This window comes from Hevea brasiliensis, chromosome 10, assembly GCF_030052815.1.
Source record: "Hevea brasiliensis isolate MT/VB/25A 57/8 chromosome 10, ASM3005281v1, whole genome shotgun sequence".
In the NCBI taxonomy this organism is placed as follows: domain Eukaryota; kingdom Viridiplantae; phylum Streptophyta; class Magnoliopsida; order Malpighiales; family Euphorbiaceae; genus Hevea; species Hevea brasiliensis.
In genome coordinates this window covers 12,924,042-12,948,948 of record NC_079502.1, presented here as the reverse complement: position 1 = coordinate 12,948,948, position 24,907 = coordinate 12,924,042, and positions in this window count along the sequence as shown.

Below are 24,907 nucleotides of genomic sequence, written 5' to 3'. Positions count from 1 at the left end.
ACCTTCTCCTTTCCCTTTCCTGCGATAGCATAAATAAGCTATCGCTGAGTATATCACTCAGTGGTGCACAACTAATAACTTTAAAACTTAAAATAAAGTAAAACTTGTCAAGGCATAATAAATCACATTTTTTCTTAAGCATGAAAACTTCACAATAGTTCTAAGTCCATAAGAGCCATTTATTAGAATAACATTTCAAAAGAGAAATCACACTTTATAAATCACAATTCACAAAGCATTAATGTTGCCAACATCAACACACAGTTCAGGCCATGACACAAAATTTCACGATCAGTGCTGTGTTGTACACCATGACAAAGCAATCTCAACCTCACTAACCATTATTAATGAGGAAAGGGCTAGCAAGCTAATGAGTACTCATGTAGTCTTACCCCACTAACCGTTATTAATGGGAGACATAATCAATATTAATTATTAACCCCAAGTAGCCGTTACTACTGGGGAGTTTCGAAAGGGACTGTCATACTAACTGTGGTTTCAAAACAGTTTCCAAAAAATTTTCCACTCAACAACCATATTTATACACTAATAAACACATTTAAATTCATCATAATATCCATATAAAGGTGGCAACACCCAAATTTCTTAAATGCAAGAAAAAAAAATTATATTTCAGTCAAAGTAAACTTGTTCAAACCAAACTCATTCAAATAAATACATTCCAAACAATTTACAAGTTTAAAAATGAAGAAAAGGTTTGTTGTGCACAAACCTTCAATAATTCTCCTTCCTTGTTACCTACTTCTCCTTGTCCGTTCTAACTTCCTTTTCTACTGAAAATATACAAATAGAATACCTCAATACTAATCTCAATTGCTGCCAAGAACTCATTACATGAATGTTTAATGTATCCCAAGTTAGCTTTGCAAATTTTAGAAAGTTTTGGTTTTAGACAGCTTGGTGCCCCAATTTTTGAACCCAATTTTTACCTAGTTTTGATCATAATTTGGTGAGGTGTTCTTCATGAAAATTGTTCATCTGGGTCTTAACTTTATTTTCCTTTTTGAATCGCCTAATTCGGAGCTGTGTAGCTCAAGTTATGGCCAAAACACAGTTACTATTTATGTTACTGTTCACCCTGCAGTTTCAGTTCTGGCAGATTTAATGATCCAAATTCGTTTAGCAATTTGATCAAGTTAAGTCCATAATTTGGTCTAATGTTCTTCATATGAAATGTTCTACTATGTCTTAGGTTTCCATCAGTTCAAGAATCGCCTAAATTAAAGTTTTCTAGAGAGAGTTATGGCCATGCAAAGTTTACTGTTCATATAGTAAATCTGCAAATTCCAGGTTTTCTGCAGATTTGATGATTCAACTTTGCTTAGCAATTTGATTGCGTTAAGTCTATAATTTGGCCTTAAGTCCTTCATATGAAATGTTATACTATGTTTTAAGTTTCTATCGGTCCAAGAATCACCTAAATCAAAGTTTTCTAGAGAGAGTTATAGCCATGCAAATTTTACTGTTTGCGTGCCTAATTCTGTAGGTTCTAGAATTTTGTCTCCAAGTTCAAGCTAAGTTTTAGGCAATTTTTGGGCAGTTTCTGGGTTGGGTCTCTTCATAAAAATTCTAGCCCTATGTCTTAAATTTCACCAATTGGAGTTGTGTAGCTCAATTTATGGGCTGTTAAATACACTGAACTCAGTGTGCAAATTCTACCCTAGGTTCAAATTTTCATTTCTTCAATTATTCCCACTAACCAACCTCAATTCACATTTAATTCACCCAAAATGACTATAATTTAGCACTACACACACTAATTTCACTCTCTAGCACCAAAACCCAATTTCCTCATGAACCCTAATCTTCCATAATTCAATTTATGCAATCCCATGAAATCTTACTACTCTCAATCATGCATACTACTTCAATTTAACTTAGATTTATCATCAATTTAACTAAAATACATCAAAACTCTAATTTTCCCTAAGTTGGCCAAAACCCTAGTTTAGATTTCCATACATGTTTCCTTTCAATTTCTCATGTTATTTCATCACACGCAAATTTGATTTAAAGCATACTTGGTAAATCAAGCATGAAAGAGATAGCTTACCTCACTTGATGATTTTTCCCACTTCCATTCTCTTCCAAATCTTGTTGTTCTTCTAATCTCTTATTTCCCCTTGCTTCTAATCTCTAAATCAAAGATTAATTTGATGTTCTCTACCAATTAGATGGAAAACCCATGGAAGACAAGTGGGGAGATCATGGGTTTGGAGAGATTGTGAGTGGAAGAGTGAATAAAAAAGAAATAAAAGAGAGGGAGAGGAAGAGAATATGAGGTGGAAATTCTATGGGGGAGAGAAAGGAAGAAGACTTTCTTTTATACTTATTCATTTCCTTTAATTAATGCTTAAATTTAATTGTCAAAAGCCCATAAGTCATAAATTTTAATTTTGTCATAATGGAAATGAAATTTTAAGTTTTTATTCCTTAAATTTTTCTTTGAATTTACCCCATAATTCAATTCAATAATTTCATTTAATTTAATTAACATTTTGGTCAAAAGTCAACTCTTGAGGTAAATTGACTAAAATGCCCCTCATCGGGTCATAATCTTCCTATTTAATAATATCCGATGAGTCCTTAAATTTTTGGGTCATTTAAATTTTTATTGTTTCTATCTCAACTAATTTCCCCTTTATTTTTAGTCCTCAATGTGTCCTTTGAATAATACTAGTCACAGACCAAAAATGGTACTATTCATAACTCGGAGGTTCGGGTGTTACAGAGGGGCTCTGATTCTTCCTCAGGATAGTGAGGGGGATATGTAGGTAGTTTAGGACTGCGGTCCTAAATAGGAACCCACAACATTTCATGACAAATATTTTTTGGTAAGTCTTTAGACGTTGTTTGGGGCATATTGTATAATTGTGTAACGCGTAGAAGAACACGCATCAACATGTCACCTGTAGGTGTGCAAGGCGTAGAAGAACATGCATCACCACAATTTCAAGTGTTGAACTACGAGTGGGTCTAATTCTTCCTTAGGATAGCGAGGGAGATACGTAGGTAGTTTAGGACTGCGCTCCTAAATATGAATCCATAACATTTCAAATCACACAGTTGCCATTGTCATGAGACCATAGCTAGTCGTATGACTTAGAGTGTATGAACGGAGCAAGATGCACTCGATTTTCACATAACACAATTGTCACGGTTATGAGACCATAGCTAGTCTGATAACATAGAGTATATCAACCGAGCAAGATGTACTCGATCCTTATGGCCAATGTTTCATAGTTATTAGAAGATTGAGTTTCACTTTGACGAAACTTGAGCAATGCTTTCTCATTGATTTCAACTTTCACCAAAGTGGGGAGCAAATTATAAACCCTTATTTTGTGATGAGTATGTGCATTAAGGCTGTGGGAAACCTGATGATGAAAAATTATAATTGTAAGATGTAATTAGAGGTATGGAGCTAAATTATTAATTCCGTGGCATGATCTTGAAAAAAAATAATAATAATATGTTTTTTTTTTAGAAATTAATTTAATTAAATTTAAATAATTTTTTTTAATTTAATATGGGTAGTTTTCAAATGGACCTAATTAGGTTTAATTAGGCATCATGGGCCTAAGAAAGCATAGTTAAGAATTTTAAATAAGACCCATTTAATTTATTTTCTAAAAATTAAAATAAGAAAATATCTTTTTCTCTATTTCTCTCTCACACAAACTCTCTCTCCTACTTGGCCCCACTCTCTTCCTCACTCCCTATTGGTGCTGCCCCCTTTTTCTCTCTTCTTATTAGTTGAAATACCTCACCCATATCCCAATCTCACCCAAATTTTCCAATCCCAGTTGTTTAAGTTATCTGAACCTTATCACCCTAGGACTCCAAACCCTATAAATACCTTATTGGGGTAGAGAGGAAAAAAAAAAAAGAGGAGAAGACAAAAAAAAAAAAAAAAACAAAAGAAAAAAAAAGAGAGGAAAAAGATTGAGAAAATTCAGAGCTATTTAGAGATATTTTAGAGCTACAGGAGATTTAGAGAGATATTCAAAACTCTTTTGGTTTTTTTCTTTTATTCAAGAATATTTTCTTATAAGATTTTTCTTGAAGGATGGTTTTTATCATTTTCTTTTCAAGATCTATGCCATGTAATATTTAATTTTGTGCTTTTTGTCTTCTAATTTGTCTTGCATGTTCATGTGGATCACGTAATCATGTTTAATTTGAGGGGATACACAATTCTGCACATACCTAGTTTTCTATTTCCCATGTTTTTATTATTTTTGTTATCTTCTGAATCTGTAAAAATTTTAGAAAAATTATATTCATATTCTGTACAAAATTTTGTTAATTTTAGGATCAAGAATCACTAAAAAAGCTTTTGTATTTTATAAGTTATGGCTATTTGAATTTAGGATTCTTGCAAAACCTGATTGTAGAATACCCGATTTATAAAGCCAATATCTGCCTTGTTTATTAATATTTTGGTGTGAATCTAGTGACTAAAATTAAGTTCAAAGTCTTGTGAATCTTTTCCAATTGGTTTCACATTCATATCTATTATGGTTAATGAGTTATGAATTTTACAAAAAAGTGGTGTGATTCTATCACTGGAAAAAGTTATGATTTGTGTAGACCATTTGGCTAGGGTTTTGTTTGGTATATAAATTTTATGATCTTGCATGATGTTTTGGATGTCTTATGTAAATTTTTCATGATTTTTAGGCATGTCTAACTATTTTTTAAAAATTAGATTTGTAACACCCTAGGCAAATCCCACATCAGCAAAACACGGGAGAGATGCTGGGTTTATAAGTTGGCAGTTTGTAACTCCTAGTGACGCATTTTAAAAATCATGAGGGCTTCAGCCCAGAGTGGACAATATCACTAGTGGGCTAGGCAGTTACATTAGTGGTATCAGAGCAGAGGTTTAGGCGGTCCTAGACCTAGATAGATAGAAAGAAATAGTTGCATCACATGCATGGGCCTGTAGATAGAATCGAGGTGACACTAATGCAGATCTGTTCTTTGTCTGTGTTATAGGATCGATGGCATCTGATCCTTCAGAGCACGGACCTCCAGGACCGATAGAGGAGGAAGTAGAGAGTCACGCACCTGCTCCTAGTCAGGGGAGAAGTGGTAGTAGAGCAGAGTCATCTCGAGGTACTGTGAGTAGGGCACAACAGGCCTTCTATGAACAGATGACACAGCTATTCTGTCAGGTCACCGGAGCCATTCCTCAGCCACAGCTACCTCCACAGCCACAGCCACCACCACCACCACCACCTGTACAGCCACCTCCACCTCCACAGCCGTAACCTGTACACAGATCTCCACTAGAGAGACTGTGGAAGTATGGGGTAGTTGACTTCAGAGGTAAGAGGGATGATGATCCAGCCACAGCAGAGTATTGGCTAGAGAGGACAGAGAGGGTATTACAGCAGTTGCACTGCACCCTAGAGCAGCAGTTGGAATGTGCTCTGTCACTGCTACAGGAGGATGCATATAGATGGTAGGTGACAGTATCTAGAGTAGTACAGCCTGCACAGATCACCTGGGAGTTCTTTCTGGCTTAATTCAAAAAGAAATACATCAACCATGTGTACTTGGAGGCCAGAAGGAGAGAATTCCTGGCACTGAGGCAGAGGCAACTTACAGTCTCCGAATATGAGTAGGAATTCATGGGACTTAGTGAATATGCATTAGAGCTAATGCCTACAGAGGTTGATAAGTGTAGAAGGTTTGAGGATGGACTGAATGACAACATTCGACTGATAGTTACATCTCACCACTTCACAGATTTCTCCCTATTAGTAGCGTCAGCTCTGGATGTGGAGAGAGTCTGAAATGTGGAGTAGTCTAGGAGGGACAGACAGCGTAAGAGAGGTCCTGGACAGGACCAGTTTAGTGCACTAGCTACTATTAGTAAGAAGCATAAGGGTTCACAGAGCCAGGCACAAGGCCAGAAGGGCCAGTCTGGAGTATCTATAGCTAGTTCCCCGGGTACAGCAATAAGAGAATCAATTTCAGTGCCAGAATGTACCCACTGTGGCAGGATACACAGAGGGGAGTGTCGACTGTTGACTAGTGGATGTTTCAGAAGTGGGTCTACGGATCATTTCATACGAAGTTGTCCACAGGGGAGTGCTCCCACTACACTACCACAGACAGAGAGGACTACCTTGGTAGCACAGAGGGGTAGAAGACCTGTGAGGCCTGAGATAGCTGGTATATCACAGAGCGGACAATATCACTAGTGGGCCAGGCCATTACATTTGTGGTATCAGAGCTGGACTCCCTCTAGTACGGTGTGTGGTGCGAGGATGCACCTGGAGGAAGCTGGTGGGCTTGTCATGACCCAAGGATGGGGTTGGGACATGCTTGTTTAACCAGCTACGCACATGGGTGGATTCATGTCCCATATCGGAAATAGGAAGGAAAGATTTGGGCCATATATATGGGAGCCTTCCTCACCTAGTCAGCCAACCCTTTGAACCATAAGGTTATGGTAGATTATCAACCGAAAAGGATCGTATCAAAGATAATAGATGGAAATGAGAAGGAGGTTGTATATGAGATGAAAGAAGATGAGTACAGAACTAGTTGAGGAAAAAAAAAAAAAAAGAGTTAGTCTATTGGGATATACCATGGTAACTATGCAATGCTCTTAATGTTTGTGCTGTAAGCTGCAGATTACAGTACCGACTTAAGACTATTATGTAGAGCTACGTATTTCCAATAGTAAATCGAGATAAGGATAAGATTGTAGAACTAGGATTAATAAGACAGGCTAAAGAAAAAGTAAAGTATTATAACACAAAAAGGTGAAAAGACAAGGAAATAGCGATCCCTCGATTATTTACACTGTGTAAATTTTGAGGACGAAATTTTATTTAGAGGGGAAGAATTGTAACGCCTTCACCATAGGTAGTCCGTATATTTTACTATTCCGACGACTCATGTCTATTCGGACAGTTAAAAATGTCTGAAACTATACCTAAACTATAGTAAGGAGGCATAAATTGAAGAAATAAATGTTAAGAAAATATAGAAAAAATTTAGAGATTTTATTAATTGGTATAAAATAATAAAATAACCCGATGAGTATCATAAAGAGCATTTTGGTCATTTCACCTCTAGAGGTGAATTTTGACCTAAATGTTAAATTAAAAATTAGGAAATAAAATAATTAACATAAATTAAATTTATGAATTTGAATTTGAAAAATGAGAAGAGAAAGAAGAAGAAAAGAAAAGAAAAGAAAAGGAAAGAAAAGAAAAGAAAGGAAATAGATTTATGAAATTTAAAAACAATAAAGTACACATAAATGTATATATATAAATACCCACAAGAGACAAAACCCCACCAACCATCTTCTTCTTCCTCTTCTCTCTCTCTCCTTGCCGTTTCCCTTGGTCTCTCCCTTCCCACCATTGTTATCAAGCTTAAAGCTTGATTTCCTCTTCATTTATCCATCAAAACCCATAGCTCTCTTCACAAATAATTTTCCCCACTCTATAAAGAAGCTTTAGATACCCATTTAAAGAAGAGAAATTGAAGTTTGCAAGTTGAGTCACAAGGTAAGTGCAAAAATACCACTCCCTCTCTTCTTTAAATCTTGTAAGAATGATGAGATTAGTGAGTATTCCATGAAAATGAAAACAAATAAAAAGAAATTGAAGAACCCTAATTTTGGCAGCCATGAATCTTGTGAGGTTTGCTATTTTTAAATGATGAAAAATGGTTCCATAAGGATGTTTGAATAGTTGATATGATAAGAAGTGTAAAAGAGTTGAGTTTGTGTAAATTGGGTGATTGGAATTAGGGTTTATGTATATGATGTCACACCTTACCCCTCTGTAAGGCATAACATGATCCCGTAGAATACTTAATGAACTATCGAACTTCATCTACCGATAACTCATTAAGCACCTTACAAGGGATTTTAAAACAATTTCTTACTTTTGGTAAGTGGTGAGCATTTCTAATAAGTATTTAAAACATGTACTTAAGTAAAAAGCTAGTTGGAAATTTTGGCCCATTTTATTTTTCCTCAAATTTTATAAAAATTTTGACAGAGTTTCCTCTGTATTTTGAGAAAACCGTTCTTCAAATACCTGTAAAAAGCACTTCTAAAAATTTTTCTCAACCACAACTTCAATTTCACAATCAAACTCTACCAATTTCAACAATTCCACAATCATTTCATTTGAGACAAAACAATTTATATACATCCTTACAAAATTCACATCAAAAGAAATACAAACTAAATTTTATTACAAACTTCATACAAATTTTGTACAAGCTGCTCAAGACCCATTTACATGTCCATACCTTTATGTGCAATACATACATCAAAATAAATATTTACAGGCAGGGTATAAATTATACCCGAAGACTTCAAGATGATAGCTCCTCACACCTCAGCAGCTCAGTCTGCTGCTCTTCTAGTCTCTGTATCTGCGACAGCAATAGAAGCTATCGCTGAGTACTAGGACTCAGTGGTACACAACATACTAAAATAATCTTTATGCAAAAATAAAATCACATTTATTCAAAAATTTGACTAAACATGAGCATTAAACACAAAACATGAATTATGAGATTTTAATGCAAACCAAGTTCATTTCAAAGTATCAAAACACATTTCATAAAACCCACAGTTAGATCATGCCATTCGAAACAAATAGAATCTCAATAGCCAGAGGCTAAAGAGAAATCATATCACAAGGCTAGCTAGCTCAAATATATGGATATCCATTCACATCCTCTTCTACTAGCACACCTCAACACTTCTCCAGAGAAGGAATCAAAATTCGAAACTAATTACCCCTACTAGTCGTGCTAGTGAGGTGTTCAAATATATGGTCATGACACTGTGGTTTCAAAACTTATCTTAACAATTTGCTAAACATTGCTATTTCAAATATACACAATAACTTTCACAGTTTAATCAAAACATCATAAATAATGTCACAAATAAACTTTCAACAATTCCAAAATCACAAGTAAAATACATATTTCGTTCACTTTATCAATGAATTTTAAAGCATGAAGATCTTGTGCACAAACCTCAAATGAGTCGCCTTTTGGCCTTAACTCGACTCCTCGGGTTCTGTCCCGGTATTCTTTTCCACTGAAACACACAATTTTATAGTGTTTCAGTACCATAATTTAACATAAATTCAAAAATAATTTTAACTTCACTTATACCTAGCTCTAACATGCTAATTTCGACGTCCTTGAAATTTTGTGTTTCGGGTTACTATTCACTGCACTATTCAAGTCAAATAGTTGACTTTCTAAGGCTTAATAGGTATGGGAACTCCAACTTCACCCACATACCACATTTTGGTCATTAAACTTGTTGGTCTTGGTCGTTTTCTCAAAGCTTAGGTAATTTTGGCAAAATTGCCAATTTTCGGTTTTGGAGTTCTAAGTTGCACTATTCCATTGGTCAATCTACTGTTGGAATTTGACAAAACTTCCCTCATAGAAAATGTTCCTTATTGTCTTAAGTGTATTCTCATTTTTGGATCACCTCAATCGGAGTTTTGTAGCTCAAGTTATGGCAAAAAAAAAATTACTGTTCACGTGCACTGTTCATGCTGAGATTTTGGGTTCTGGCAAATTTTGATCCAAATTTGGTCAGTAATTTGATTAAGTTAAGTTCATAATTTGGTCTAAATTTCTTCATATGAAATGTTCTAATATGTCTTAGGTTTCCATCGGTTCAAGAATCGCCAAAATCGGAGTTTTGTAGAGAGAGTTATAACCCTTCAAACATTACTGCCCAACAGAAATTCTGCAGAGTTGCAGGTTTGGCAACTCAACTTTGCTCAACAATTTGAATGGGTTAATGGCATAATTTGGGGTGGTGTTCTTCATAACAGTTTTAGATCTATATCTTATCTAATTTCTGGTAAAATTTCAGGTCAATTTGACTTTCCTAGCTCGAGTTATAACTTACTATTCATTTGGTCAGTTTGGTGCAGTGGCAGCCTGCTCTCATTTCACTTTGGTCAATTTGTTCACCCAGTTTTGGTCAGTTTTTAGGCATGGTTCCTTAATGAAAATTGTGCTCTTTTATGTCTATTTTCATCCCCAATTTGTGGCATATCAATTGGACTTGTAAAATTTGAGTTTTGGTCCTTCAAAGTGGGTTTGGTCATGCTGCCAGCAGCATTACCAATTGACCTACGAATTTGACTCCCATTCTAATAATTCCCATACATTTCCTTTGGTCATTATTGACCATTTTTCAGTCCACAATTGGTCAAAAATATCATTTATGCATTTCTCCAAAATTTGCCTCAAAACCCTAGGTCTCAAACCCTAACTTTCATATCTTACTCACTTATTGAATTCTAAATGCATTTTTAGTACTCATACCCTCACTTACACTTAACCACTTCATTATTTGCATCAAAATGACCCATTTCAACATTAATTTGCTGCTGGCCAAAATTCCTAGGGTTCTAGATAGACATGATTTTGCATGTTTTGATGTATTTCTAACCACTTTCATCTTACTTCTATACTTATAATTCAATCAAAATTAAGGAAGAGAGCTTACCTCAAATGGAGCTTTCCAACTTCTTGATTCTTCAAACTTCTTTTAATTTTTCTCTTTCCAATCTTCTTAACAAAACTCAACTACAAGTTTAAATTAAGAAACTTATAAATTTTATGGCTCAAATCTTGGGTTTAAGAAGCTTTTTAGTGAGCTTCAATGGAGGAGGTTAAGAAAATGAGAGAAATGAGAGAGGAGATGAGAGGTGACGGGAAAGGGGAGAAGAAATCATTTTTTTTTTCTTTTATTTTTGTTATTATATGTCTTAGGAAGACCATAATTCTAATTAAATAAAATATTAATTAAATTACTTATGGCATCATGCATGTGTTACCACATGATGTTATTACCTTTTAACTTTTTCATTTTTCTTCTTTTTTTTTTTCTATTAGTTCTTTAATTTAATTCTCGATTCCAAAATTTTCTTTTCTCTAATTTTATTTGACAGTTAGGTCAGGAGTCAGCTCTCGGGGTCAATTGACCAAATTGCGCCGGTTCATCCCAGTTTACAAATAATTTCATATTTCTTTCGGCTCCCTGACCTAATTATTTGACTGGCTTAACAGTTCTTTTTCGTGATTTTCTCTTTTCCACTGTGTCCATAAGGGTCTTAAGGACCGCAGCGTCACTTTTTACGGTTCGAAATTTGAGTTTAAAACGACTTCACAGTCGTTCCCGAGGAGGTCACTCATCGCTGTGACTCTCGGCTCGTTTAACTTCTTATGTTCTGTTTTTCTTATTTATAGTTAACTAATTAAACATTACTAATTATTTGTGTTTATGGCTTCTCAAGTTGTCTTAAGTGTGGCTCTAATCTCCTTAATTGTCCGGACCGACACTGGTCACCGGAACAGTAAAATCTACTAGGCTATGCAAACGGGGGTGTTACATATGATGTGGGGACTTTATGTAAATACTTGAAATTAACTTGGTTGAGTTGAGATTAATGCTTATAGAAGTGCCATATATGCTTATTTGGAGTTTGGAAGAAGGAGGAGATTGAAATTGGGAATGTGAATTTTCTGCAGGTTGTATTGTTATTGAATCCAGTAGGCTTTTATTGTCATATCTCCCTTTGTGTTGCCCCAATTGGTATGAGGCAAATTAGAGGTGTTTTGGGACATCCAAACCTTCATTTTTCAAGAAGGAACCCTGCCCAAATTCTGTCAAAATCATGACCAATTCTCTACCCAAACCCAGATGACCAAACACTGCCAATCCAAAAAATGACCAAATGAATAGTGCGTGTTCATTTGGTCATAACTCTCTCTATACTTGTCCAAATGACCTAAAATTTCATCAATAGAAAGCTTAGATATAGGGCTACACTTTGTATGAAGACCACTTGACCCATTTTTGCCTTTAACCAATTCAAATTGTTAGCACAATTTGGGTCACTAAAACTGCCAACCCAGAAAATGTTCAAATGAACAGTGCATGTTCATTTGATCATAACTCTCTCTATACTGTTCCAAATGACCTAAATTTTCATCAATGGAAATCTTAGACATAGGGCTACACTTTTCATGAAGACCACTTGACCCAATTTTTCTTTTAACCAAATTAAATTGTTAGCACAATTTGAGTCACTAAAACTACCAACCCAGAAATTGTCCAAAATATTGTTCCTTTGGAATGCTTGACTAGTTTTGGCAAAAATGTCATAACTTGGTCTCCAAAGCTGAAAATTGATTGAAACTAGTGCCAAAAGTTTTATAAGACATAGCACAACAATTTTTATGTTTTGACCAAGCTCTAGAAACCATTGCATCCTAGGGAAAATATTAGCCAAAGTTAGGAATTGAAATCTGGAAAATGTTAAGTTGAACCCAGAATGCCATTTGATACCCATGTGTTCATTTGGCCATAACTCCCGCTAGGAAATTCCATTTGAGATGTGCCAATATGATCTGGAACCATGATACTTAGGGCTACAACATTGATTAGAAACCTTTGCCAAATTCTAAGTGTAAAGACCCTAAAAAGAAGGTCAAACATACTGCCCTAAAGTTGGTTATTGCCCTTATAGGACTGAGAGTCCAGGTTAATACATTGACCATAACTCACTACACCAAGCTTGAAAAATTATGAAATTGTACTTGGGAGTCCCTAAGACATAGAGGAACATATCTTGTGAAGGAACCTAAGTTTAAAAATGACAATAAAATGATCAAATGACTAGTCAAAGTTTATTGACCAGAAATTATAAATTCTGGATAGCTTAGAGGCAAAGGGACCAGTTATGGTATTTTGACCATAACTTGAGTCCTATAACCCCAAATTCAGTGATTCAAAACTGAAATTCAAGTTTAAACATAGAGGAGCAATTGTTATGAAGGAAGTGTGACTAAATAAACATCCTAACCTAGTCAAATTCCTAGATAAAGATAACACATCAACATGAACCTAAAGAAAGGTTCATGAGAAAAATGCTATATATGATAATTAAAATAGTCATAAGGATAATTAAATATAAAAAATGATATGAATATGTAAATTGGGACTAATGTCCTATTAATATGAAATTAATGGTACCAATGAACAGTACTAAAAAATAGTAACAGTGAATAGTGCTAAATTAATTAAAAATGTTTAATTGCCCATAGTATACCTAGACTTATTTATTTAGTTTGGATAAATTAGTATACTAATTAGGGACTACAGATAGCAGTACTGCCTACTAAGAAAATCATGAACTGACAATATATGTCTGGTATGATTGTTCTACAGGCTATATGCCTACTTACTGGCCATTGTGCCTACTTTATTTCTGGCTTTACAAGCCTGACAGTGGGTCTCGTGCTCGATAGCTGGCCTCGTGCCTCACAGACGTATACTGGATAGACGTATGGCTGTCTGACCAGTATACACCCGTGCATCCATCTTTTATAATTTGTTATAGGTTTCTTGGGCACTGATAAAAAATTAATTAAGACTTAAAATACAATAAGTAATCACAAAAGATCCCGATAATGTTAATTATTTCCAAAGAGCAATAGAATATAAAATACCAAAAATTATGAGTTGCAGATATTATTTCAAATGTTAAATTATTGTTATTATAAATTATGCGCCACTAAGCGTTATGCTTAGCGCGTTGGTTTTCCATCGCGTAGGTACTGGAGATCAGTCCCAGCAGCCACAGCAGCTGCAGCAACAGCACCAATAGTGCTCTGATAGAGCTCTAACCAGATTTGCCATTGTCTAGAGTCACCTCACAGGTCTTTTGTATTTTGGTAGGGCCCATGTATAGACTAGTATTTTGGTTCATTATGTTTAGTCATGATGTAATTACTAGTTTATGTTGTATTTCATTTTGGACTTCAAATTAAACTTGAGATTGAAATGAAAACTTGTAATTTATTATCTATGAATTTCCATATGAATGCAACAGATGATACTTTATTTTGAGATCTCATAAATAGTTGTGAATGATATGATAAAAGAGAATATGATATGGAAATATGTGAGATGACTATGAATATGTTAACAGATGATAGTGGAACCCACCAGATGCTAATAAAACAGAGGAGGATCTGTCTGGGTCTCCACAGAAATAAGATATAAAAAAAAAATTTCTACACATAAATTACCTGACTTAAATGACATTAAAATTTACAATAAACATGACAAGACAAGATAGGGTGCTCCAGTACCAAATGTGATACTCATCGCTTGGCTACACTGTAGACGGGTGAGGGGTGTCACATTTAGTGGTATCAGAGCTGGACTCCCTCTAGTACGGTGTGTGGTGCGAGGACGCACCAGGCGGAAGCTAGTGGGCTTGTCATGACCCAAGGATGGGGTTGGGACATGCTTGTTCAACCAGCTACTCACTGGGGTGGATTCGTGTCCCACATCGGAAATGGGAAGGAAAGATTTGGGCCATATATATGGGAGCCTTCCTCACCTGGTCAGAGCGTTTTTGGGAATGAAACCTCCCAAGGGACAAATCCATGAGGCCCACGGGCCAAAGCGGACAATACTGACTGGAGATGGATTGGGCTGTTACGTTTGTGGTATCAGAGCAGCTTCGCGTGCAACCTTGAGCAATGGTGGGGCAAACCTCAGCGAGGACACTGAGTCCCATAAGAGGGGTGGATTGTAACACCCTAGGCAAATCCCACATCAACAAAACACGGGAGATATGCTGGGTTTATAAGTTGGCAGTTCGTAACTCCTAGTGACGCGTTTTAAAAACCGTGAGGGCTGCTGCCCAGAGTGGACAATATCACTAGTGGGCTGGGCCGTTACAAGATTTCTTACTACTGTCAATCTGCCAAAATCTGAAAATTGTATGTTTATGCAAGTTCTTGTGTGTTCTTAGGTTCTAATTGATATTTGATCTATTTTTCTGTGTTCTTTTAATTCAAGAAGTGTTATAAAGTGTTTGGATCATGTTAGAAGACTTAGACCATTAGGTAGTTGTAACTGATTAGGAATTTTAACCCCTTTAGGAGACTAAAGTTAAAATTCAATGTGAATTGTTATTTGTATTTTCTTATTTTCTTATTTTTCTTTAGTTTCTTTATTTTTTTTTTATTATAAACAAAATTGGTAAGTAGCCCTAAGGTAAGTATCAAAGAGGGCATTTGTGTGGAGCTTACAAGGAGCTAAACGAGAGTAAGCCAGGGATATCATTGCTATATTAGAAGAGAATGCCCTTTTTTAAGGGTAACTTGCCCCAATGGCAACTGCAATTATCAATAAGTAAGTAGCCCTAAATTTCTAAAATAATTATTGGCATAAAAATGTAGTAATAATGGGATTTTTATTTGGTAAATTAAAATTAACTTTGTTTTTAATTTAACTAACTTTTGTATGTAATTAATTTAAATAAATACTTTGTAAATTAAAATTAATCTTGTTTATAAATTAAACTAACATTGGCATGTAAAATAAATTTAATTTAACACTTGGTAATTGTAAAATAAATTTACATGTTAGAAATCTTTATTAAGTTGTGATTGTTTAGGCCTTATGTGATATTCAAATAATTACACATGTACATAATGAATTTATTTTAATTATCCTTATAGTAACTTGGTGAAAAATTAATTAATTAGGTTAAATAGAAACTTAGGGTTATTTAAAATTGAATTTGTTTGTAAATTAAATTCTCAATAATAAATTAATTTTAGTCATCTGGTAAATATCATTCAAATAATTAGCAACCCCATAGATAGGGATTACTTGTACATAAAAATTGTTTGTAATCAATAACCTTTTGTGAATTACTTGCGTGTGTAGGATTAGAATTACATTTTCAGGATAAATTTTAATAAAGGAATAATAAACAAGACTTCTAGAAATATTAGTAGAGGACTGGCACTAGAATTAACGAGATTAGATTAGGCGTAAGGGGTGCCTAACACCTTCCCCTTACGTACCCACTATCCCGAACCTAGACATTGGGCTATGGTAATGACGGTTGTGAACACTCTACAAGGAGTAAGTTACCATCCATATTTTCACATAACAAGATAATTTGGAGCCATACATGTATTTGCCATAGTCATAACATATGTAAATATTGTAACAACCAAATCCAAGTCCATTGTTATTCATACCATTTATTATTCGCATTTCATAACATGCATTGCAACTATGTTTATAATATGTTTGTTTTGATGGTTGATCATATCATTCAGTAAATGAAATTTATTGAACTGTAAGTAGTTTGACCCTAATGGAAGTCTTATAGAGTTTTTGTAATACTCTTCTCCAAAACTCCAAACTCCAACTACCAAATTTGTTGGGATAGACTAGTATAGATAAGGAGTGGGAAATAATTCTCCCACCAACCCTCTCCCTTTTAGGTTCCCCACCAACCCCAACACCCCCCCCCCACCACTCCCCCCTTGCCCTCGCCCTCCATTCCCCTCGGGGCCCTTTCCCTCATTTCCTCCCTTCCTAACCAACCTAACACCCCGAAATCGTAAGAGCTTTTCTAAGATCATTTTCTTAAAAGCATGTTGACCCTCTCCTTCCTCTTTCCTTTGTTATAGGATGTCCAGAATTGGAGGGGTGATTTATGGAAGTAATCAAAGGTTCAAGTGAGTTCCTTTTGTTCTCCCTTTCTTATTTTACAAGTTAGAGTCAAGTAAATTAGAACTTATGATGGTTGTCGATTTCACCAGAAATTAAATTAACTGAAATTACGAGCTATAAAATATTTTCTACAGCAAGTGGTAAATCCAGGTCGAACCTTAGAGACTGAATTACTAAAATTTCATGTACTTGTGTAATGGAAAAAGAAAGAAACAAAGGTTGGGGGGCGGTAATTCGCAGTCCAAAGAAGAAATCAGAAATCACTAAAATTAAATATAAAACTCTCAAATTAAACAAACTTCAGTCCAAGGTAATTCTCATTCCAATGCAATGATTTGATCATAGATAAAAGAAATACAATAATCTCTTATTGAATACATAACGTAGATTTACCAAACAGCGAGGTAAACCCCTGACTTCCCTATACTCATCAATTCGAGCCTAGCACTCTTGTTGACTCTAATTATTAATTGAATTGGTATTAAGTAATCCTCATCAAATTAATAACTGCTTTAAGAATAGGAAGTAGTTAAGCTGAACAACAATTTTTGAAGCATAAATCATTTAATTCACCCTATTGTTTCCTTAGGTTATTATCGAAAACTGGGATCATAATCAATAAAACCTAATTACTACTCATGTTCATTCTTACATAACAATTACGGATTTTAAAGATGAACTAGCAATTGATCACATCAAACAATTAACTAATAGGCCTTTTTAGCAAATCATTCAATAGATCAAAGACAATGAAATCAGAAAATAATAGATATTCAAAAAGACAAATTAAATTAAGAACCTGGTCTTACAAATCAAGCAAAAGAACTTCAATCACTTGAACTGAATTAAAAACTTAGCCACTCATGTTCATGGTTTACAGAAAAATAAAGGAAAAATAAAAAAGAAATCTAAAAAAAAAAAAGAGAATGGAGAATGAAGGTGTTTTGAGGTCGAGAGGCTGTTGAATGGTTGTGTTTTAGCTACTGTCCAAAGATGCATTTATAATAAAAAAACCTAATCCCAAAGATAGGAACCAAACTAGGAAAAGTTTTGAAATTCAAAAGACAGATTTTCAGCATGCATTCATGTCTCTGAAATCAAGGCCGATTTTTAGCAACTTCCTTTTCGAATCTGTCTTTGCCCTCTTCAATAAAGTTGTATCCCTATTTCTTAGCTTTCCAATGAGTACTTATTCGCCCAAATCCGAGGTCTACAGCTCAAGTTATGGCCTAAAAATTGGGAGTGGTTTAGACAGACAGTCTAGCACATAATGACAATTTCATTGCCATTTTTGACAATTAAAATGGCCTTATCTTGCTTCCAGCCCTTCATAGAAGTTGTAGAGGTGGCTCTTAAGGTTCAATTGGGCTTGGGCTTGCTTCATTTGGACATCTAAAACTCTAGATACAAAATAAATACTGAAACTAGTCATGACACATCAAGCCTAGGCTTTTGCAATAGATCCATAGCTCATTTTGTCAACCTTGGAGACTAATTTGGGCTTTGGTCCCTCTTTATTATTTATAGTGCTCTCTCTTAGCTTTTCAATGGATTAAACAGCACTCAATTTGGAGACCCACAACTTTAGAAACACCTAAAAAATACAACAAAGTTCAAATGCTGAAAATTTCTCCATTTAACACAATTATTCCAACAACTATCTAAAAATATGCCTAAATGATAAATATACTTTAATCAACTAAATTATGCATAAAAAACACACTAGAAACACTAAATGTGATGGGAGTAAAATTAATAAGTTATGCACTTATCAGCAACCATGTTAGATGTGCTCGCTAGAGTGAGTCACAATTTAATCAAATTCCTCTGGGAGTTCCATCATGTACAATAGGCCATAATGTGGTCATAATGAAACTCCCATAATAAGCACCTTATGAAAGAAATGATGACCATCTATAAGCCTTACAAGTTCATTGATGACCAAATCATACTTTTAGTCGCTTATTGTTAAGTAGGACTTTCATTGACGTAAGAGGTGATAAGGCCCAACAGAAATGAAAAGATGAGATAGAATAAGAAAATAAAGAAAATAAAGAAAGCAAAGGAGATGAATAGGAGTGTGCCATAAAATACAACAAAGGTCAAATGCTGAAAATTTTTCCATTTAACACAATTATTCCAACAACTATCTAAAACATGCTTAAATGATAAATATACTTTAATCAACTGAATTATGTATAAAAAAACACACTAGAAACACTAAATGTAATGGGAGTAAAATTAATAAATTATGCACTTATCAGCAACCATGTTAGATGTGCTCGCTAGAGTGAGTCACAATTTAATCAAATTCCCTATTAAGCATCAATCTACTCTGGGAGTTCCATCATGTACAATAGGCCATGATGTGGTCATAATGAAATAAGCACCTTATGAAAGATATGATGACCATCTATAAGCCTTACAAGTTCATTGATGACCAAATCATACTTCTAGTCGCTTATTATTAAGTAGGACTTTTATTGACGTAAGAGGTGATAAGGCCCAACAGAAATGAAAAGATGAGATAGAATAAGAAAATAAAGAAAAGAAAGAAAGCAAAGGAGATGATTAGGAGTGTGCCATAAGAAACTCGAGACAAGCACAAAGGCCTTGCAGCCTTTCTGAACTCTATAATGGGGAAGGACAATGGATTGGATGGGCCAAGTAGGGCATATAAAGGATTTTTCAAAGATATATTACATTTGTTGAATAATAATGATAGGGCAACATCATAGTAGTGTAGGATGTAAGGGTTAACCAAGGAAATTCCCTAAGGAATTAGAGTCGAGAATAATGAAACTAGTGGTCAAGCTAGAATCAAAAGAGAAAGAAATGGCTTGAAGTGATAGTAGAGGCTATATTACAAGTTGAGGGAAGCATAAAGATGAAAAAAAATGTAAAAGGTGAATGATGTAAATAACAGGGAAAGTTGACATATTAAGTTCACAATGGGAGTCAAGGTTAAAGGGATGTACCTTGAGCCAGGACAGTGTCAACATTAACAAGAATGGCCAAAGAAGGGATAAAAAAATATCCAAAGGGTAGAGAAGGATGAAGGGAAAATAGGTTATTAAGATAAAATCAAGAGAAGAAGAATAAGTAAAGCTTAGTGACTGGGTTGCTTTGAAACTCAGAAAGTGATTTCACATAGCAAATGAAAGGCTAATCCACTTTCTAGTCCCCAAGATAGAGTTTGGGACATGGTATTGGAATGGGATTCTATGGGTAGTCCCTTGTAACAGATAAAGAATTATCTTAGGAGCTTGATAGTAGAATGAAGTTAGCTAATTATGACACCCCTTACCCGACTATAGTATAGCCGAGCAAGACTTGTCACACTCGGTGCTGGAGCACCTTATTTTATCTTACTTTATTCCTTTAAAAATTTTGTTCTCGTTATATTTTAATTTCAATTATCTTTCTATGGAGAAACCAGCGGAGTTTCCCCTATTTCTATTACTATTTGGCATATTTCACTATTCACCATATTGATCACAATTCAAAACAATGGTTCACATGTACTATTGTATTCAAAACATTTTTCCTTTCTCATTTATACATTCGAAAATCTACTTATGTAATTACAAATTTTATATTTCAAGTTGAATTATTAATATTTTATGAATTCTATTTGTGATGGGCATATAAGCCCTAACTACCTATTCACATCAATTAGGTGACTTACTTTTTATGTTTCAAGCAACCCATGAACATTTCATGGATTTCAAATTTATGGCCTTAATTTCTCTCTAACAATTTTGATTAAGATGCATAGTCCACATTTGTCATACAATTCTAAGCATTTAAGCTTAGAATTGGTTCTAGGTCTTCATCTTAATTTGCTAATCATTTTGATTACTATTCACCTTATTAGCCAATCAAAATGTTGACTTTTTCATACTTAATGGATATGTTAATTCTAATTACACTAAGATCCCACATTTTGAGTTTTACATTTGTTAGTATTAATTTCCAATTGCAATTTAAAGTCCCCTAGATGCATTTCTAAATTTTCAGTTTTGATTACCTAAGTTTACTGTTCCATTGGATAATTCTATAGTGAAAACTGGGCTAATGTTTCTTCACCAAAGTTGTTCCTTATTGTGTCTTCTTTAATTCCCTTTTTGAATCACTCCAATTGGAGTTTTGTAGCTCAAGTTATGGCCTAAATACCATAACTAGCCAGATAGGGCAGTACCTAGAATTTCTGGGCAGAATCCATTCTGGTAGTTTTGGTGTCCTGAGTTTGGTGGGCAATTTCATTAAGTTATGGTCAAAATTTGAAGTTGTGTCCTTCATGAAAGTTGTCCTAAATTGACTAAGATTTCTATTGATATAAATTTCAGGTTAATTGGACATTTCTATAGTGAGTTATGACTAAATGAATGAATACTGTTCATTTGGTCATTTTGCACAGGCAGAATTGGTGCTACCTGGATTTGATTAATTTTTAGGGCATCCTAAGTTTGTTTTCTGGATAGGTTTCCTGCATCAAAGTTGTGCCATTATGTGTCTAATTTCATGTCCAATTGGCCTTGCACCAATTGAACCTACACAACTCAATTTATAGCTATCCAAACATGCTGGACTCACATCCAGACCTGCAGGGCACTCAAGGCAGCACACCCAACCTCACATCCAAAGCAACAATTCACTTCAACTCCTCATTATACTTAGCCAAATGGTCACTAATTGACCATTAGAACTTCCATTCACCAACAATATGGCCAAACCCTAATATAGCTCAAAATCCTAATTTCCAATACCTCAATTCATGCATAAGGCCGTATAATTCAACTTCTACCATATACAACTCATCAAGAACATTAGTAATCAAATTTAATTCCATCAAAATCATAATTTCCTCAAGGTTCCTCATGGCTGCAGAAATTTATGGCTTTCAATTCCTCAACATATTCTTTCAATTCTTTAAATTTCTAACTCATTTCATACTCCTAACATCAATTTTAAAGAGAAAAGAAAGAGATATGACACTAACCTTGTGAGCAGAATTTTCCCTTAGCTAACTTCAATTTTTCCTTCACTTTCTTGGCAACCAATCACCTTAGTAAGATTCTTGGACAATTTTTAGTGTTGGAACTTAGGGTTTTTATGATGAAAACCTAAGGGAAATTCAACTAAAGAAAAGAAAATTGGTGGATGGGAGAAAGGGAGTCTAAGCAAGAAGAAGAAAGAAAGAAGAATCTATTTTTTTTTTTTAATTTCTACCCATTTACTCATTTTAAGTGGTTTATGGACATATGTCACAATGTGATTGGGTGGGAGTGCTTTAGTGAAATAAGCATGAGGTCAAAATTGCAATTTTAATTCATTTTATTTTCTTTTCTTTTCTTTTCTACTCAATTTCAATTTAATTTTTAGCAATATTTATTCATATTTTATGTCATAATAATTATTTACTTAACTGGACAAGTCGGTCAAAAATCGTCTCTGAAGGCGAAATGACTAAAATGCCCTCCGTTTGGCTTATTGAGCCAAAATCATCTATACCAATTGAAAAATTTTTCTAAGCCTTTTCTTGGCATTCTAATGCCATAGAAACCTCAATGACTCTTCTCTGGAGTCTCAAAAATTATTTTATAAATTTTCTCCTGGGTTTAGGGCTTCTAACTGCGAAAACCACAACTTCCCACTGGGTTACCTATCGCTAGGGCACTAGCTCATTTAACTTTGTTGTATTTTATTTCCAAAATTTTTTTTAGATTTTTCTTACTATTATTTGAGTTATTTAAGATTCCTCACTCTAGTCTAAATATTTTTCCAGATGTTCTAGCTGTCCGGACCGACACCAGTCACTGGAATAATAGAATGTATGGAATTGCTACAGTGAGGATGTTACACTAATAGTCTTCAATTCCACAAAAACAATAAAAACACCAGTGCTCCATAGACAAAAAGAAACTGTGGATGTTGAAATATGAGTTAAGGGTTTATAGGCTATTATTTTTGAGAAAGTATGTGAGTACCAAGTAAGAGGAGAGCTCTATTAATGCCCTAGTAGCTCTAAGTACAAGTAGCAATTCCAGAAAGGACACAGCATCCTAGAGAGACAAGGACTAGAATTGTAAGAAGCCACATTAAGATGAATGGTGATTTTGAGACATAAGGAAGTGAGTCCTTAGAAACAAGCTCCCTTTTTGGTTGAACATTAGGGATGAATGTTCTAAAAGGGGAAGATTATAATAACCCTCATTGGACTAGTTAGAATTCATACTCAAAAAGGGAGCATCCCATGAAGTCCTAAAGAAAGGAAAGCTAAAAAAAGTGGAGTTTTTAGAGAAAGAAGACAAAAAAAGAGGAGCTTAAAGTGTAATAAGTCTGTCAAGGCAAGTTTAGCTACTGAAGGTTAAGTTCAGTAACTAAAGTTGTCTTAAGCATGATACAAAACTTAAATGATAAGGATTCCCCATAGTCATCTCCCTCATTTCCCTATCTCTGTCCTTTTTATTCTCTTTCCTTCTGTTTCCTTTACCCCTTGCCCTAAAACTCTTTACCCTAGCACCTACATGAAGGAGAATCATCCTAAACCTCTTAAAGGGTAAAAAGTACCATCTTCTCTCCTTTTTCAAGTGGGTTAAAGAAGAAGTAGGAGAAACTCCTCCTAATGGAACCCTAGCTAAGAGAGGTTAGCTTCCATATCCTTGTTCTTAATTTCTTTAAAAAGTTCTATGATAGTATTTTATAAGAAATTGTTTAGATTTAATTTAAGGTTGTTTTAGGGTTTTGTATAAAATTACAAAGTTTAAGTTAAAATGAAGAAATCTAGGTTAATAATGAACATTTCTAGTTCTTTAAAGTCTAAAAGATGTAAATTACCTAGAATGAGAACTTAGAACTTAATGTTGGGATTTGAGGATTAAAAACCTAGCTTTTTACAATGTGAATGAATTCTAGGAAATCCTAAGTTCAATGGCCAAAAGCATGAATGTTTGACAGCCAATTCGTGTGAACGATCAAGTAAATAGTGCATGGCAAACTTCTGTCACCAAACTTCTAAACTTCAACCATCAAACATGTCATGATCGAGAACCCCAAATCTAATTAATTATACATAAGTGCTAAATAAAGAACCTCTAAATCCCTTCCTTTGTAGACTTGAAGATAAGTTACAGAAGTCCTAAAATCTAATAGTAGTAGGTGAAATAAAAGAGTCTAGCAACTCCAAGTGAGTAAAACCTACTAAACTATTTTAAATAATTTTTTTTTATGGATCCATATGCATTCATGCATAATGTTATATTTTATTACATACAATTATATCCTTAGGTCACTTATAAAGTGTATAATTTATGCTCATGAATATGTTGCATAATTACTTGTGATGTGCTAGTGATTCATGGATGATCCACTGGATCCTCATTAAGAATGATATGATAATGAAAAAGAATGAAATGCATGCATAATGAGCTCGCTATGTTAAGGAGCAATAGGGTAAGTGTGATGCCCCTTACCCGTCTATAGTGTAACTGTGCAAAATATGCCACACAGTGTGTCGGAACACTAGATCTTAACTCATTGACATTTATCATTTCAAAATTTATTTATTTATGGGTCACTAAGTGAAACTTATGAAATTGATATCATTTACATCATTTATTGAAATTTTTAATTTATTGGAGGTTCCAAAGATTTTTCAGAAAATTCGGCAGAGTGCCGACTAAAAATGAAGAAAACAGTTCTTCAGAACCTGTGAAAAACACTTCCAAATATTTTTCCAATCATTCTCAAGTCCAAATAATCAATATTATCTCAATATTTCTCAACAATTTTCATTCATTCAATCCATATCATATATAATTCAATTTGAACTCACTTTTATGAAGGCAATACTTAATTTTCATTAATTTACAATATAAAATGATACAAGAGTTTATAATTTACATGATAACATAAAGTCCTAAATACAAAATACAATTTACAAAAATACAAAAGAGAATCCTAGTGCCCTACCATAATACACTGCAGATGAGAGGTGACACAGGACACTGGCAAATATGACTCTCATCCAGTCTGGGGTCTACTGGCTTCACGCTCTGTGTCTCCTGTACCTACATGTGGCAAAAGCAATGAACTAAGCAATACTGCTTAGCGGTGCCAATAATAAAATAAAAATAACTAGAATGAAATAAACATGCAGAGTGTATGCTGACATTTTGTGCAGACTCAGTTTTTGGCAATTATTTGTAGTAAGCTGATACTTTTTATGTTAATTATTTGATTAAAATTTGGTAAGATTTATTTTGATTGCCCAAGTAACCTATACTAGTCAACTGGACTGGA